Source organism: Mus musculus, chromosome 6 (assembly GCF_000001635.26).
Source record: "Mus musculus strain C57BL/6J chromosome 6, GRCm38.p6 C57BL/6J".
NCBI lineage: Eukaryota > Metazoa > Chordata > Mammalia > Rodentia > Muridae > Mus > Mus musculus.
In genome coordinates this window covers 141439908-141453785 of record NC_000072.6, presented here as the reverse complement: position 1 = coordinate 141453785, position 13878 = coordinate 141439908, and the positions used below count along the sequence as shown (strand labels likewise).

The window sequence follows — 13878 nt, the reverse complement described above, 5'->3', positions numbered from 1 at the left end:
TCTGTCTCTGTCTCTCTGTCTCTGTTTCTCTCTCTCTCTCTCTCTCTCTCTCTCTCTCTCTCTCTCTCTCTCCATTTCTCTGCTTCTCAACTACCAACCCAATGTACTGGCTCTGGCTCTGGCCCCATCAGGGCCCACAGACTGATTTCAAGTATCTCATCATGGTGACCAAACATATAATGCCCCAGGAGACAAGTAAAAAAGATGAACAATATAGCTGAAATCAACATTAAACTTAACGCCAAGATTAGATGTGTACATATCAAGTCAAGTATATGAACTGTATTTTCAGTCTCACTATTGTTACATCACGTTTATGGTTAGGCAAAGGGGAACTCTGAATGTAGGCAGCCACCACAAAAAATTCACTCCCTGAACATAATCGCTGAGCTTCTTAATTACCATAAGCTGTAAGCTGTAAGAATCCTAGTAAGTATAGGTAAACAATTCACAACAGGTTGTAAAATACTATATCTCTAACATATCAGATATGCTAAAGCACTATGTCAGGTTGGGGCCAATATATTCAGATCCTAGAGTTCCTAGTTGTTTTTAAAAGCAGGTTTAGAAAGTAACTGTGGGAAGAACACAGATGAAAACAGAAGCTAATAAACAGCATTTCCTTAAAGGAAGGAAAACAGAAAGGAGAGAATCTAAGATAGAGTGAAGATGGATATTAGTGTGCTATTTCAGATGGTTTAGGGAGGTTTTGTCTTACAAGGGAGGGAAGGGGAAGACACCTACTCTGACGAATCCTTGTGAGGTGACATGGAGCAGTCACATCACTCCTTTGCTTCCTAAACAGTCAAGGACAATGACTAAATTAATGATTCTATGAAGCAAGTTGAGGGTATCCCTGCCCAGGGGCAGAACATATAAGAACTCTCAAATCTTCCTACCTGATGTCTTTTGTATTAGCAGAGACAGAGAAGTAACACAAAGCAGACTTTGCAAATGTACATGAAAACCAGACAGATCACACACATTCAAGTGAGAGAACTGAGAAATGCTGTAGGTAATCCACTGGGAATGCTGAAGGCTCAGATAACTACAGTGGAAAAAAAAATGTATTTTCAAATCTCACGATAGTTTTCTAAACCAAACACAGGTTTCCATGGGCAATGTATCTACTATAGCATTTGGTCAAGCTGCCTATGAAATCAGGGACTTGGCTGGAGTTCTCACTGGTGCTTTCTAGCGTTTTTTCTATATGAAATACACACACAGGGAGAGAAGAGAGAAGCCAATGATTTGCAGAGTATTTTTGACATCATTCTATTTTGTGTGTGTGTTTGTGCACACACGCACACACACATGTGCATGTTCCCATTTATGTTCACGTTTTCATGTTTGTGTGCATGTTTTCATGTGTGCACGAATATATGTATGTGTGTTCTAGAGGATGCTACTGTGTGTTTTCCTTCAGTACTCTACATCCTACATGTTGAAAGCAGATTCTCGCAGTAGTACCCTGCCCTGATTTCGATGCCCTACTTAGTCAGGGCTCTTCTATCCCAGTTTCTGAAGTGCTAGGATTGTCCTCCATCCCTCCTGGAATTTACTTGGATACTGGATATCCAAACGGCAGTCTTTATGGTTGTATATCAAGCATTTTATCCACTTAGCTGTCTCTTCAGCAGCTAGCACACCTTTAATCCCAACACTCATTTTAATACTAAAACTTATATTACAAATTTAGTAAAACACTTGTTTTACTGACTGCCAATCTTATGGCAGTTCTATCTTATGAATCATTACAAAGTCATTTATTATTCTTTTCCTGTGCAGCATCCACTGAGATCTACAGGGAACAAACTCCTATCTGGAACTTTCACAAACTCCTTTTTTCCAACAGGCAATACGTATTTAGACCAAAATGTCAGTTTTGCTGGTTTTCAGGTCTGTTTAGGCCAGATTATATCTATCTCAGTGCATTACATATGGGAATAAGATATCACTAAATCAACAAGGCAATGGAATTCACTCCTTAGAAACTAGTTTACATGAATTTGCACAGGTTTTGTAAAGAGACTTCAAAATGTGTACTTCATTGAACTAGGTAGATCATTCACGACTTCCGAAGTTCAAATAGAAAGCCATGACAGATTTGAAAGGTTTTCCACTAACAATGCTCCTAAGTTCCTAATTCCTTCCCACTATAAAGAAACTGAAATTGGTAGTTATCCATAGTATAGCTTTTGGTTCCTAAGAGAAAGGCAATTGGGAGCTGTCATCCACAGTGGGGATACAACCTCCAAAAAGAGGCATTCTTGATGCCTCACCAAAAGATGTGGGAAAGCTTGCCTGCTTGCATACTAAGTGAAAATACATGACTAGAGGTGTGGAAAATTTATGAAATATTTTATGATTTTTCTAATTGAAAGACTTTTAAAATTCCCCAACTTCTGTTCCTAATTAAGGCAGTTAACAGAGTTTCAGCATGTTGTTAACCCAGCATTTACTTTTGGTTGAAATGAGATGTAATAAAATAGCTATGACAAGCTATTTCTTATGATTCCTGCAGCTGGAGATAAAATATATCTGTCATTTGGAAATAAATACTAAGAGGCACCATGCAGCTTCCAAAGCAGGAGAGCAAGTGATGCTTCTATCCATCTATGATGTCTGTAAACTCTAACAATCACTTTTCATCAGATTTTTATCAGATCTGAAGCCCGCTCAATGATCAAGAGAAGGGGAGAGGGGGAGAGGGGGAGAGGGGGAGGGGGAAGGGAGGAGAGATCATGCTTCATACTGCAGACATGGACAGCTCACCAAAACTAGGGAACTACTCCTGGATCTTGTTGAAGAATCTATAACTGCCACTCCACTAAATCAGCATGGATCTTAACTTTAATCTAAATATGTATCCTTGTACCCACAGATACTTGTAGTTCTTACTCCTCATCAAAAAATTGTCTCTTTGCAACCAATGGAGGTCATTACAGAAAATCATGACTGGTCGAGATGTAGATAATAAATGATTATGGGGTGTACAGTCCCAATTGATAAATCTGCAATACTACTCCTGCACCCATAGCTCAGGGAGCACTAGGGTAGATAGATTATAAGAGACAGGCAACCAGGACCAGGAAGTCTGCTGTGAGGTTGTGTCTCCTAGAAATGATAGGACAAGTTACATTATATGGACTGAATAAGGTTTGTTCATGCATTTAGGGGTATGTACACACACACACACACACACACACACACACACACACACACGCACACACACATGCAACAACACTTAAGAGATTTTGAGGAGAGAAAGCAGGTGTATAGGAGGTGTTAGAAGGGGGACGGGACAAGTGATAGCATTATATTTTTTTAATTTAAGAAATTAAAAATTAGTATAGTAGTATATTAATGATAATAATCATGATGATGATATAAGCAACACTGGGAGCAAACAGGTTCCAATGCAGGTCTCACTATATGATTTCCCTGTGTGTGAAGAGTTAGAAAACAAGTGTGTCAAGAGTTGGTGTGAAGGGCAAGACATTTTATTTATTCTCTAGTATCAAAATCTATTGTATGGGGGTCACAAGGGGCATACAATGTAAAGGCAACTGCTGGAGCTCACGTTTAGATCTGCTAGTGTGCATATAGAGAAATACATTTCTCTCTCTAACCCTTTCTTTCGCAGCACCAAAGTGGGCTTAGTAATAGGACCTATGTTTTGACAGTTAAATGAAGCCATGTGTAGGAGTATCGGTAAAGTCTCACCATGACAAATACAGAAATATAAAATCAGATCTGCAAATGACATGAAGTAAGTGAATAATGGGAGCAGGTTGACAGGGAAGGGCCAGGGAGTACACGGGACAGACATGACGCAAAGTATATCCCTGTGACCCAGGACCATGCAGGGGAGTATTGGGGACACACATAATACAAAGTATACCCCTGTAACCCAGTACAATAAATATGTGAAATGAAAATCCCATAAAAAAGAGTCCTAGCAATTGTTTAGCCTGAAATTCATGCTTACTAAATATTACGTATTACCAGCGCTGTTGTTACTGAACTGAACATGACTATACATGTAAAGAAAGAATCATGAATATGTACATTTTTCTCACTTGTTCTCTCTCTCTCTCAACAATTTTTTATTTATATGCATGCATGTGTGTATTTACTTGCTCATGTGTGTGCACATGTATATGGGCCTGTAGAATTCAAAAGATGGTGTTGAGATCTACTGGAACTGAAGTTACAGGCACATGTGAGCCATCCAACATTGGGTGCTGGGCACTGAACTCAAGTCCTCTGCAAGGGCCATCACAGATCTTAAGTGCTGTATCATCTTCACCCAGCCAGTCAGAATTTCTTTAGAAATGAAGACAACAGCCTTGAGATAATCTTTACCAACAAAACTATAACAGTAAAAGCAGAACTTCTAATATTTTCACTTTTTTACTTTAGGCAAAGATAGTTATAAAGTCCATATTCCCTATACCCAAAAGCTCCATAATAGGTCTGAGATTAATTTTCGGCTGTTAAAAAGTAAGTCAACAAAAGTCCTGCTTTCAACTAGCACGGTCGATTGCACTGGTATGATTTATGACACACCCTGAAAAGAGTTTTAAGAGAAGGCATCTGAGCCCCATTGTTGGAAGTATTTTCCTTCTCTTTCTATTTAGTCATCTTGGGAGGCACCCTGGGAGGCAAGCACAGCATGGAAGAAAATTCCCAGGGTGGAGAGGGAACTGGGAGAAGAGATGGATAAACAGCATAAGGGATGACACATAAGGAGGAGACGCTCTGGGACTTTCCTTACGCGATGTTGGTGCCCAACGTTGAGAAAAGCAGCTTGGTGTATCCTGGGAGACTATATAGCCTCTTAAATCTCTACGGGAAGATGCAACATCCCGTCACCCCCAAATCTTTCCCTGGGAGGCTGTCTGTATTACCAGGAAATGCTGTCTTGGTCTTTAATATGCTAAATTATTCTAGAAAATGAGCTGGACACTGTAGAAACGATCTTTGGCATATTCTGGGTTCTGACCTCAGAGTCAGAAAAACTGCATATGTGTTTATACTTTTCATAGGACCTGATTATAATTTTAGACTTGAAATTGGCTGGGAAATTTTTAAAAAATGAAATCATGTGAAAATTTTGCAGTAAGGCACTGTAGGCTGAACCTTGGCGACAGGCCATCCCAAGGAAACAGATGCTTGCTTACTTTAATTTTCTGGATGGAAATACGAGTTTACATTTGAAGTCTCTTCTTAAGATAACATACATACATACAGTACTATAGGAGGGGACCTATAGAGCCCTTACTCAAATGACTCTTGAGAAATATCACAAGTGGAAGGTCTCCTATGAGAAGTCAGAAACAGCAAAGCCAGCAACGACTGTAATTCACATCTTCCATCTCTTTTGATGTTCTGAGAGCATCACATGCCATCAAATGAGAAGCACCACATGGCCCAATATCCTTCTCTACTTCTGAAACGATCTGTCTGCAAACAGTTGGTACTTTGTCTAAATATTCTCTGCTTATATTTTCTATTATATATACACCTCCCAGACACAAGTAACTTTACCCAACAATCTCAAATTAATAATTTCAATAGATAAGGTTCTGTATTCTTATTTAGAAAATGGAAAATTCCTTTGACTTACTTATTCTATATACTCTTATAATGTACAAAATATAACCTTAGACTTAACCTTAAGACTTATTCTCTTTCTGGTTATCAAAGGTAAGATGGGCAGCATAGATGTATGGGAATCTGACAACTAACTATCAGTGCAATTGCTCAGACCAGTGAATGTGGGAAGGCTTAGAAAATATAAACTGCTTCATACAATTGCTGCATTAAAAATGTTCTTGACAGTGGGAGAAACACAAAACAAAGAGAACATCTGTGTACTCTCTGATATATGTACAGATTTTTAAATATTTTAGGAACAATTATCTCTGAGTTTGAAGTCATCTTTGGTCTGTTAAATTTTTTCAGTGGTCACTAAACTTGAAGCTGCAGTTTGCTTAGCCTAAAACCTAGTGACCAACAGAGGGCGGTATGCCGCCTTGGAAAGGACTTGTCACTTCCGATGAGTGCTGAGCTCTCACTAACAGATAAGACTTCCATTTCTTTTGTTCCCACACTACAAAAATCAGGAGATTACTAGTAAAAAGTAATGAAAAATAAGTTATAGCCTACATATCACTGCTAAAGTAAAATTACAAGCACATAATTAGCATTTTTCCCAAATATTAAACATTTCTATTGTCCCTTTTTAACCTAATCCTCTATGGCAGGACTGAGGAGTGGGCAACATGCTAACATGCTAGGCAACATGCTAGGCAACATGCTAGGCAACATGCTAGGCAACATGCTAGGCAACATGCTAGGCAGGCAATCTAACAGTAAGACATTTTAGCCTCAGCCAGTCCCAGCTTTCTCATTTCATAAGGTACATTGGAAGCATGATCCATTTGCATATATAACTTGATTTATTTTTCCACATGTAATTCTCTATTGCAACTAAAGGATTCATAACACATGCACATACAGACACAAACACACACACACACACACACACACACACACACACACACAGGATGCACATATACATCTGGACATAGTTTTCCGACATTTCCTTAGCATGAATGAATCCCGGTTGACACTGACCACCACTGAACGCTTCCTGCCTCACATGCAGTGGCTCTCACCTAGTCTAGATCTTCTCTGCTTCTCTTTCTAGAGTAGCTTTACTGGCTTCTTCTGCACCATCCAGTCATCTCTATGCTGGTGCCTGCTAGAATGTTCCTTTATTTCATATACTAAAGGCACAAAAACCCTAACAAACTTCAAGTCCTTGAGTTATCGCTTGTGAGGAGCCATGCATCTTCTACCATCTGTTTCTGTGTGGCACACTCTCTTCCTAGAAGTCATACTTCTCTGCCATCTCTCACCTGTAGGAAGACTCTCTTTCTTCTGAAGAGCTATGCTATCTTAATCATCGCTCAAATGTATAGCACAGGCTTCCTTTCCAAAATCACCTGTCCCATTCTCACAGCCTGTGTGTGTGTTTGTGCTGCATTTCTCACATTGTGTGTGTGTGTGTGTGTGTGTGTGTGTGTGTGTATGTGTATACACATGTGCATGCATGCGCTTGTGCCCACACTTGCATGTTTCATAAATAACCACAATAGGGAATTACATGTGGAAAAAATGAAATCAAATGATATATAAAAATGGATTGTGTTTCTGATGTACTTTATAAAATGGGAGAAGCTGGGGTGGGCTGAGGGTACCCAGCATCCTGAGTACCCTGAGCCTAGTCCTCAAGACTGTCTCTTAAAATATTATGTTAAAAAATATACTTTTCTGGGTGGTTATGCAACTACGTAAAAATTATTTCCTCCTTTAGGTTTTGGACAATACAATAAGGGCAATGACAGGTGTCATTTACTTGCTTAAACCCAGAGTTCAGAGTAGAACTAGAAATACTACATACTCTAAACCTTCAGAGAGGTCCATTCCTTCTTCCCAATTCTGTGCTACAAGAAAGTAAAAGTGGAGACGTTATGGTGTGCAATATGTCCCTGAAAACAAATCACTGCATTAAGATAGCTCCCTGAGACAGCAATCTCAATCTTCTAGAACAGTTTCCTATTCTAAACTAATTTCTAAAAGTCTCTTGAGGAACTACAGCCAAGAGTGAAACCTGCTCTCAACAGCTTGTTCTAGAATAAGTTTCTCTGGAAAGTAGCAAATGTCAATTTGAAGACGTAATAACTGATAAGGAAAACAACTCTACAATGTTTTCCTATAATCTGATAATACTGAAATCACAGGCAGGGGATTCCGATATACATGTGAATCTCTCTTTTTTTTTCTTTTCTTTTCTTTTTTTTTTAAAGAGAAGATCTTAGTGGGCCTCTAGGGAGAGGAAAAAAAATATGGTACTTTGGGTACAATTTTCATGGTGAACTTTGAGCACCTCAGGTAGAAAGGATGAGCATGAAGTTGAAGAAACTATATCTCAGCAGCAATGGAAGCCACAATCACGATCTTTGGTTAACCTCCCAAGTGCAATGAAGAACCCTGCAGAACAGTGAGTGGTGTGAGCATTATGTATGAGGAGAGGAGTTAGTTGCTCTCATGTTCAAAACCATGGAGACAGGAAAGCTTCATCAGATGGAGCCCAAAGGAATCCATGTGTATGAGGTTCATGGGTTACATATCACTGAAGAAATGTGTGGGGTCAATGGAGTGGGTGATCAAAGCTTTGCATTAGAGTGCTCATGCCTTCATGAGCACACTTACATATACATTATTAAAATAAATTAATTCTTAAAAATAAAAAGCAAAAACCAAGAAGTACATGACTGAAGTCAGGCAAGGATGAAGAAAGATGCCTGGCTAACTGTCCTAGAGATGTGATGAGGTAAAGAGCATGCTCGTTGACTAATGAACAGGTAACAGAAAAACTGATTATCAAGCCTTGGATTGTACAAGAAAAATAAAGGTTTGCTTTCACAGATCTGTGTACTAGGCACTGAAGACTTCTGGTTTTTATTATCAGAAAATCAACTTCACAGAAACTTAAGAGGCCAGACTTCAAGATGGCTGTGTCCAAGGCTGCAAGAACACACTAGTGGTTTGAATGAGAACTGTCCCTCAAGGTCTTGATCTAAATACTTGGCTCCAGAAGGCAGTACTATTTGGGGTAGGTTTGGGCAGTGCAGCTTTGCTGGAAAATAGGCACTGCTGTGGACAGACTTTGAGATTACACAGTCTTACCCTATTTACAGTTCACTCTCTTCTTATACTTGGGTTTGATAATATGAGCATTCATCTTCCTGCTCCTCTGCAGACTAAGAGCTTTCTTGACACTTTTCTCTGCCATGATGGACTCCCATCCCTCTGAACCATAAGCCCAAATAAACTCTTTCTTCTATAAGTTGTCTAGGCCATGGTAATTTTTCACAGCAACAGAAAAGTAACTCAGATGAACATCAAGCATAGGAAACAATGGCACTTGCAACTCCAGTGAAAATAGATTCTTCTAAAGTTGGCATCAAGGTGAATCAAAGGTACCCCGGAACCCATCAGGTACAGAAAAGTCAATACATTTGTTCTTGTAGCCTTTTTTACTTTTATCTTCTCTTTCTATAATATTTTCTTAGTTCTTTCCTCTAGAAATATTTTCAGGATCTCCAGGACTCACAACAAAATATGTGAACAAGTCACTTGTGAGCATACAAAAATCCATGATTCTGACCAACAGCCTCAATGAAATGTTCTTGTTTGAAATCAAAAAGGTACAACAACAATGAAGGGTACCAATGTCCTCAATTGTTCTAATACAAGAAAAGCACTTCAAAAATACTCCATTAATCTATAAAAAAGCAACCAATTCAATTTTCACAATTAATAAAATATACTTTGCATTAAGAAGAAAGCTTTGTGGATTTATAGAGAAATCAAATTTCAAAACATATGAATAACAAATATTAGAATCTAAGATTGTTTCCTAACAAAATTATGCTATAGATGATGCTTGGTGAGCTTATGTAGACACATCATAAGCACAGTGACATTCCTTTCCTTTGCCTTCCTCCTTTTTTCCCCTCTCTCCCTTCTTCCTTCTTTCTCTCCCTCCCTCCTTCCTTCCCCTCCTTCCTTTCTTTTCCTTTCTTGCCTTTCTTCCTTTTTTCTTTCTTCTTTTCTTCAAAACAAAAAAAAATGTTTTAAAATGATAGGCAAAATAACAATAATTATAAAATGAAAACTTTGGATACCTTTGATCCTTTTTCAACTTTCCAAAATGCAATTCCCTGTTCTGAAACTGTCATGATAAAAGGAAGGACTTATGACTTTCAGAATCTTAAACTTTGTGCACGGCAAGAAAAGCTCTGTGCCTATAGTTAGGGATGCTGCCATTTGTTACCGGTTGTGTGGTGGTCTCAAGGCTGCATTAGCTGTTCTCAGTGGGAATACTGCAGTTACCTGTCGTGGTTAATACAAAATTATTTTTGCCAATTCATTTCATGCTCTTGCTACACTCTTCTAATTAATCTTCTCGAGCTTTGGCTCTCACTATCAACCTGTGAACGTCATCAGCAAATGCCAAGATTTCACAGTATCCTCCCTTTCTCCACATTTTCTTTGGAAATGCCAAATTAGACTCTCTCAAGCACAAAGTTTTAGGAAAGGCAGTATTAATAGCTCTCAATTGAAAACCAGGCTATGTGTGCCTGGTGTCATGATTCATATCTGTATTGCTGGGCTGAGGGATAAATATTGCCAGGAAGCAAGAGACAAGATTGTGGTTACATAGTTCAGGCCATTCTGTGTGAGACTATCTCAAAACTTCTAAGAATGAAGGAAGAAAGGGAAGGAGGGAGGGAAGAAGGAAGGAAAATAAGTATGAAAGGAAGAAGGGAGGAAGGAAAGAAAAGAGGGAAGAAAAGAAGGAAGGAAGGCCTTTTCTCTATTCCTATTCTCTGCTTTCATATATAAGGGAAATCTTCCTACCATTCTCCCTTGGAAGCAAAAGTTTTGGTACTTTCTAGAACCATCTGTGGTTTTAGTAAGGTGATTGTCTTCATTTATGTATTAGGTTACAATAAAATAAAATTTTATATTGTATCTGTCTACAAATCTGAGTCAAAGGCTTCAGTTTGAGGAAATGGCTTGAGTTATAATCTTATATTAGGATTATTGAGAGACAATTAAAATATGATTATCTTCAAGTTAAAAGACCTCAGTGGCTCAAAATATAGTGAACAGGAAGAAGTGGGACCTTTTAGGAATAATTAAAGAAATGTCTTCTATTCTTGACTGTTATCATCAATGGCTGGCTGTGTAAAGAGAAATCAGTAAATACGTCAGATATGAGTCACTTGAAATTTTTGTCAGAGATTCCTTTCCTCCACATGGTCATAATGATAGGTTCAGTCAATGCTTTCAGAAGCCCTTGTTACAGCAATAAAGGTCAATTTAAGGAATACAGAGAGCCAAAATTATAGATACTTAAAACAAAGTATCTATACAAAGAAGGGAAAATCAGTTCCAGAAGCTTAGTATCATAAAACATTAAACATTGCTGGTTGCCAGTATTCCCACCCTTGGTATCTGGAGAGAGGATATGAACAAAATTTGCTTTGAATTTTTGTTAGCTATTATTTTAGTCAATTTCAGTTTTATTTGGTCTTAAGGAGATGAGAAGTGAAACATTGTGTAAGCTTCTTTGTTAAACTATGAGCAAAGAACAAATAGAGAACACCTTTCAAAACAGAGAACAAAAGACAGGCAGAAAATCCCTGCAAGTACTGGCTTTGATAGCAGATTAAAGACAATTCAATTTAATATGGGAGAAAGCTAAATACAGCCCCAGACTGTGTCCTAATGAGCTTCAATACTTCACAAAAATAATTGCAAGTTACTGAGTCATTTCCACTATCAGCCTTACTCTATACCAGTCAAAAGATAAAGTGCCTTCTTAGGTTCCCATCGACAGTATCTGGTTGTTGGATTCATTGATGGCTTCAACCATCATCTTATGAAGCAGAGTGACATTTAGATAGAGGAATCCATATGTCTAATGACACTCAAAGTGTCATTGTTCTTAACTTTCTTCAAAGTTTATAAACTACTTGTGTATTGGTCACTTTCCTATGGCAGTGATAAAACACCATTGCCAAGACAGCTTATAAAAAAAGTGAGTTTATTTGAGCTTATTGTTCCAGAGGAGTAAAGACTTTCTATCTAGGCAAGGAAACCTGGAGGCAATCAGCATGGTTCCCCAAGTAGGAAACTGAGAACTCAAGTCCTCAATGGCAAGCAGAAATCACAGAACAAACTCGGAGTGGCTGAAGTCTTTAAGACTCTGAAAGCCTACCCCTAGTGACATACTTTCTCCACCAATCTTCTCCAGGCATTCAAACACCTGAGCCTGCAGAGGACCTTTTCATCCAAAGTGTCAAAATGTCTTAGTAACTTCTCTTGCTGTAAATGAAACTCTGACCAAAGTAGCTTGAGGGGCAATGCATTTATTCTGGGTCACAGTGTGACAGTGGGGAAAGCATGGTGCCAGCAGTTTCAAGTAGCTGGTCACATTGCAGCCACAGCCAGGAAGCAGAGATGAAAGCCAGTGCTCAGGTCATTTTCTCCGTTTGATATGGTCCAGGATCCCCACCCAAAGAACAGTTTTGTCTATGGTTAATATAGGGCATGCCACAACAATTAACCTAGTCAAGATAATCTCTCACCATTGCAACCGGAGGCCAAACAGTTCCTAAGAGGTATATCTGTAGGTTCATTTCATAAATGGTTCCAGATCCTGTCTAGTTGATGATTAATAACACTAATTACAACCCACTAGGTTCATGATTGTCTTACTTAATTTTTTTTCAGTTTGTATTTATTTATTTTGTTTCACGACTATAGTGTGTGTTGATGTCAGGGAACACCTTGTTGGAATAGCGTCTCTCCTCCTACTATGTAGGTCCCTGAGGTTTAAGTCAGGTCATTCAGGCTTGGCAGTAAGTATGTTTTATTCACCAAGCCATCTCACCAGAAACTACCGATGCTTTATACTAATTATGATCATTAGGATGGATCCTCAAGCTAGAAATTTGGCTAAAGATGAGTAAGACAAGAGAATGTGAGCTCATGAGAAATGAAGACGCCTTTGTGCTTCTGCCTCTTCAGAAGGACCTATGCTGCCTCCAGTAGCTATAGGTGGGATTGTCATTAAGAAAAGACAATCTAGACAATAGAACAGTAGAATTAAACAAAACAATAAAACCCCCAGGTCACTGTTCCTACTGTTTAGATGGTAACTTCACTAACCCTTGAGGACTTGTAGCCATGAAAAGAACATCTCTTCATTGCTATGGCTTGTCTCAGCAAAACTTCCTCCTTATTTGTGGCTAGAAATACACCAGTATAGCAAATCATTTTTATTGTCCTGTTTTTTTCACAGACTATGTCCTGGCTGAATAGCTAAGCAGGAGAATAAGAGAAAGTATCTAGCTAGTAGTCTGGGCTATACTTCCACTTAAGAACTTGGCATCAGTTAGAATCTTTCAAAAGTCAAAAAGTTATGAGTCAAAATAGATTATCCTATGGTCTGCCGACCCTAGTAGCTCACTGAGGGACAGGAGCGTTAAAGAACTTGGGTATGCTATCCTTTCCCCGAGGCTTTAATTTAACTTGATTAAATGTGTACAGATGCACGAGACTATCTCTTATGGGTAAAAGTATTCATGGTCAAAGTATCCTTTCTTCCTTTAAGTATTAGCCTCCTCTCTGTTTTACTCTGGTTTCTCCAATGCAGATGGTATATCTTTTATATGAATTGCTTTCTGTGTTCTCCTTCTGTTCTTCTCATCCCAAAGCGTGTTACCATTTTCCTAACTAAGTTGCTCTTTGACCCCACAAAGTGCTACCCATTTCAAAACATGTATTCTGTCAGGATTCAAACCTCCATGAATGAAGGCGTTCTCAGACGTTCTCTGTCCAATGCAAGTGTCTGGTGAGCAACTCTCCTGACCCAGTATTCTCCTCTCCCTGCATAGCTCCCTTCCTCCTCTGGCCTGCTTGTCTTCCTCCTTTCTCTGAGAACAAGCTTGCCTGGGCTTGTTCCTCCTCCATCCTCGACTGATATGACCACAGGATCCCATTTTCACTCACTCAAACTTGTCTTCTGCCCTTTCAGCTATCACCCAATGTGATCAGGAAAGTCCCTTATTCTACAGTTCTAACCCCACCCATCCCTCTCTCCCCTACCTCCCCCCTTCTCTCCCTCCCCTCACCCAAGCAGGGCTATTTTCTACTCAACCTGACCACAGGATAAGCTTTTCTTAAAAGTAGTTCTTACACCCATTTCTATCTCTCGAGGTAGTTTCC

At 39.0% G+C, this 13878-nt stretch overlaps 1 protein-coding gene across 3 annotated transcripts in view; it reads right to left on the bottom strand.

Annotated features, from left to right (window-relative positions):
- Window positions 1-13878, bottom strand: part of Pde3a (phosphodiesterase 3A, cGMP inhibited) — a 257594-nt gene that overhangs the window by 53077 nt on the left and 190639 nt on the right. The gene's annotated exons all lie outside the window — the stretch shown is intronic.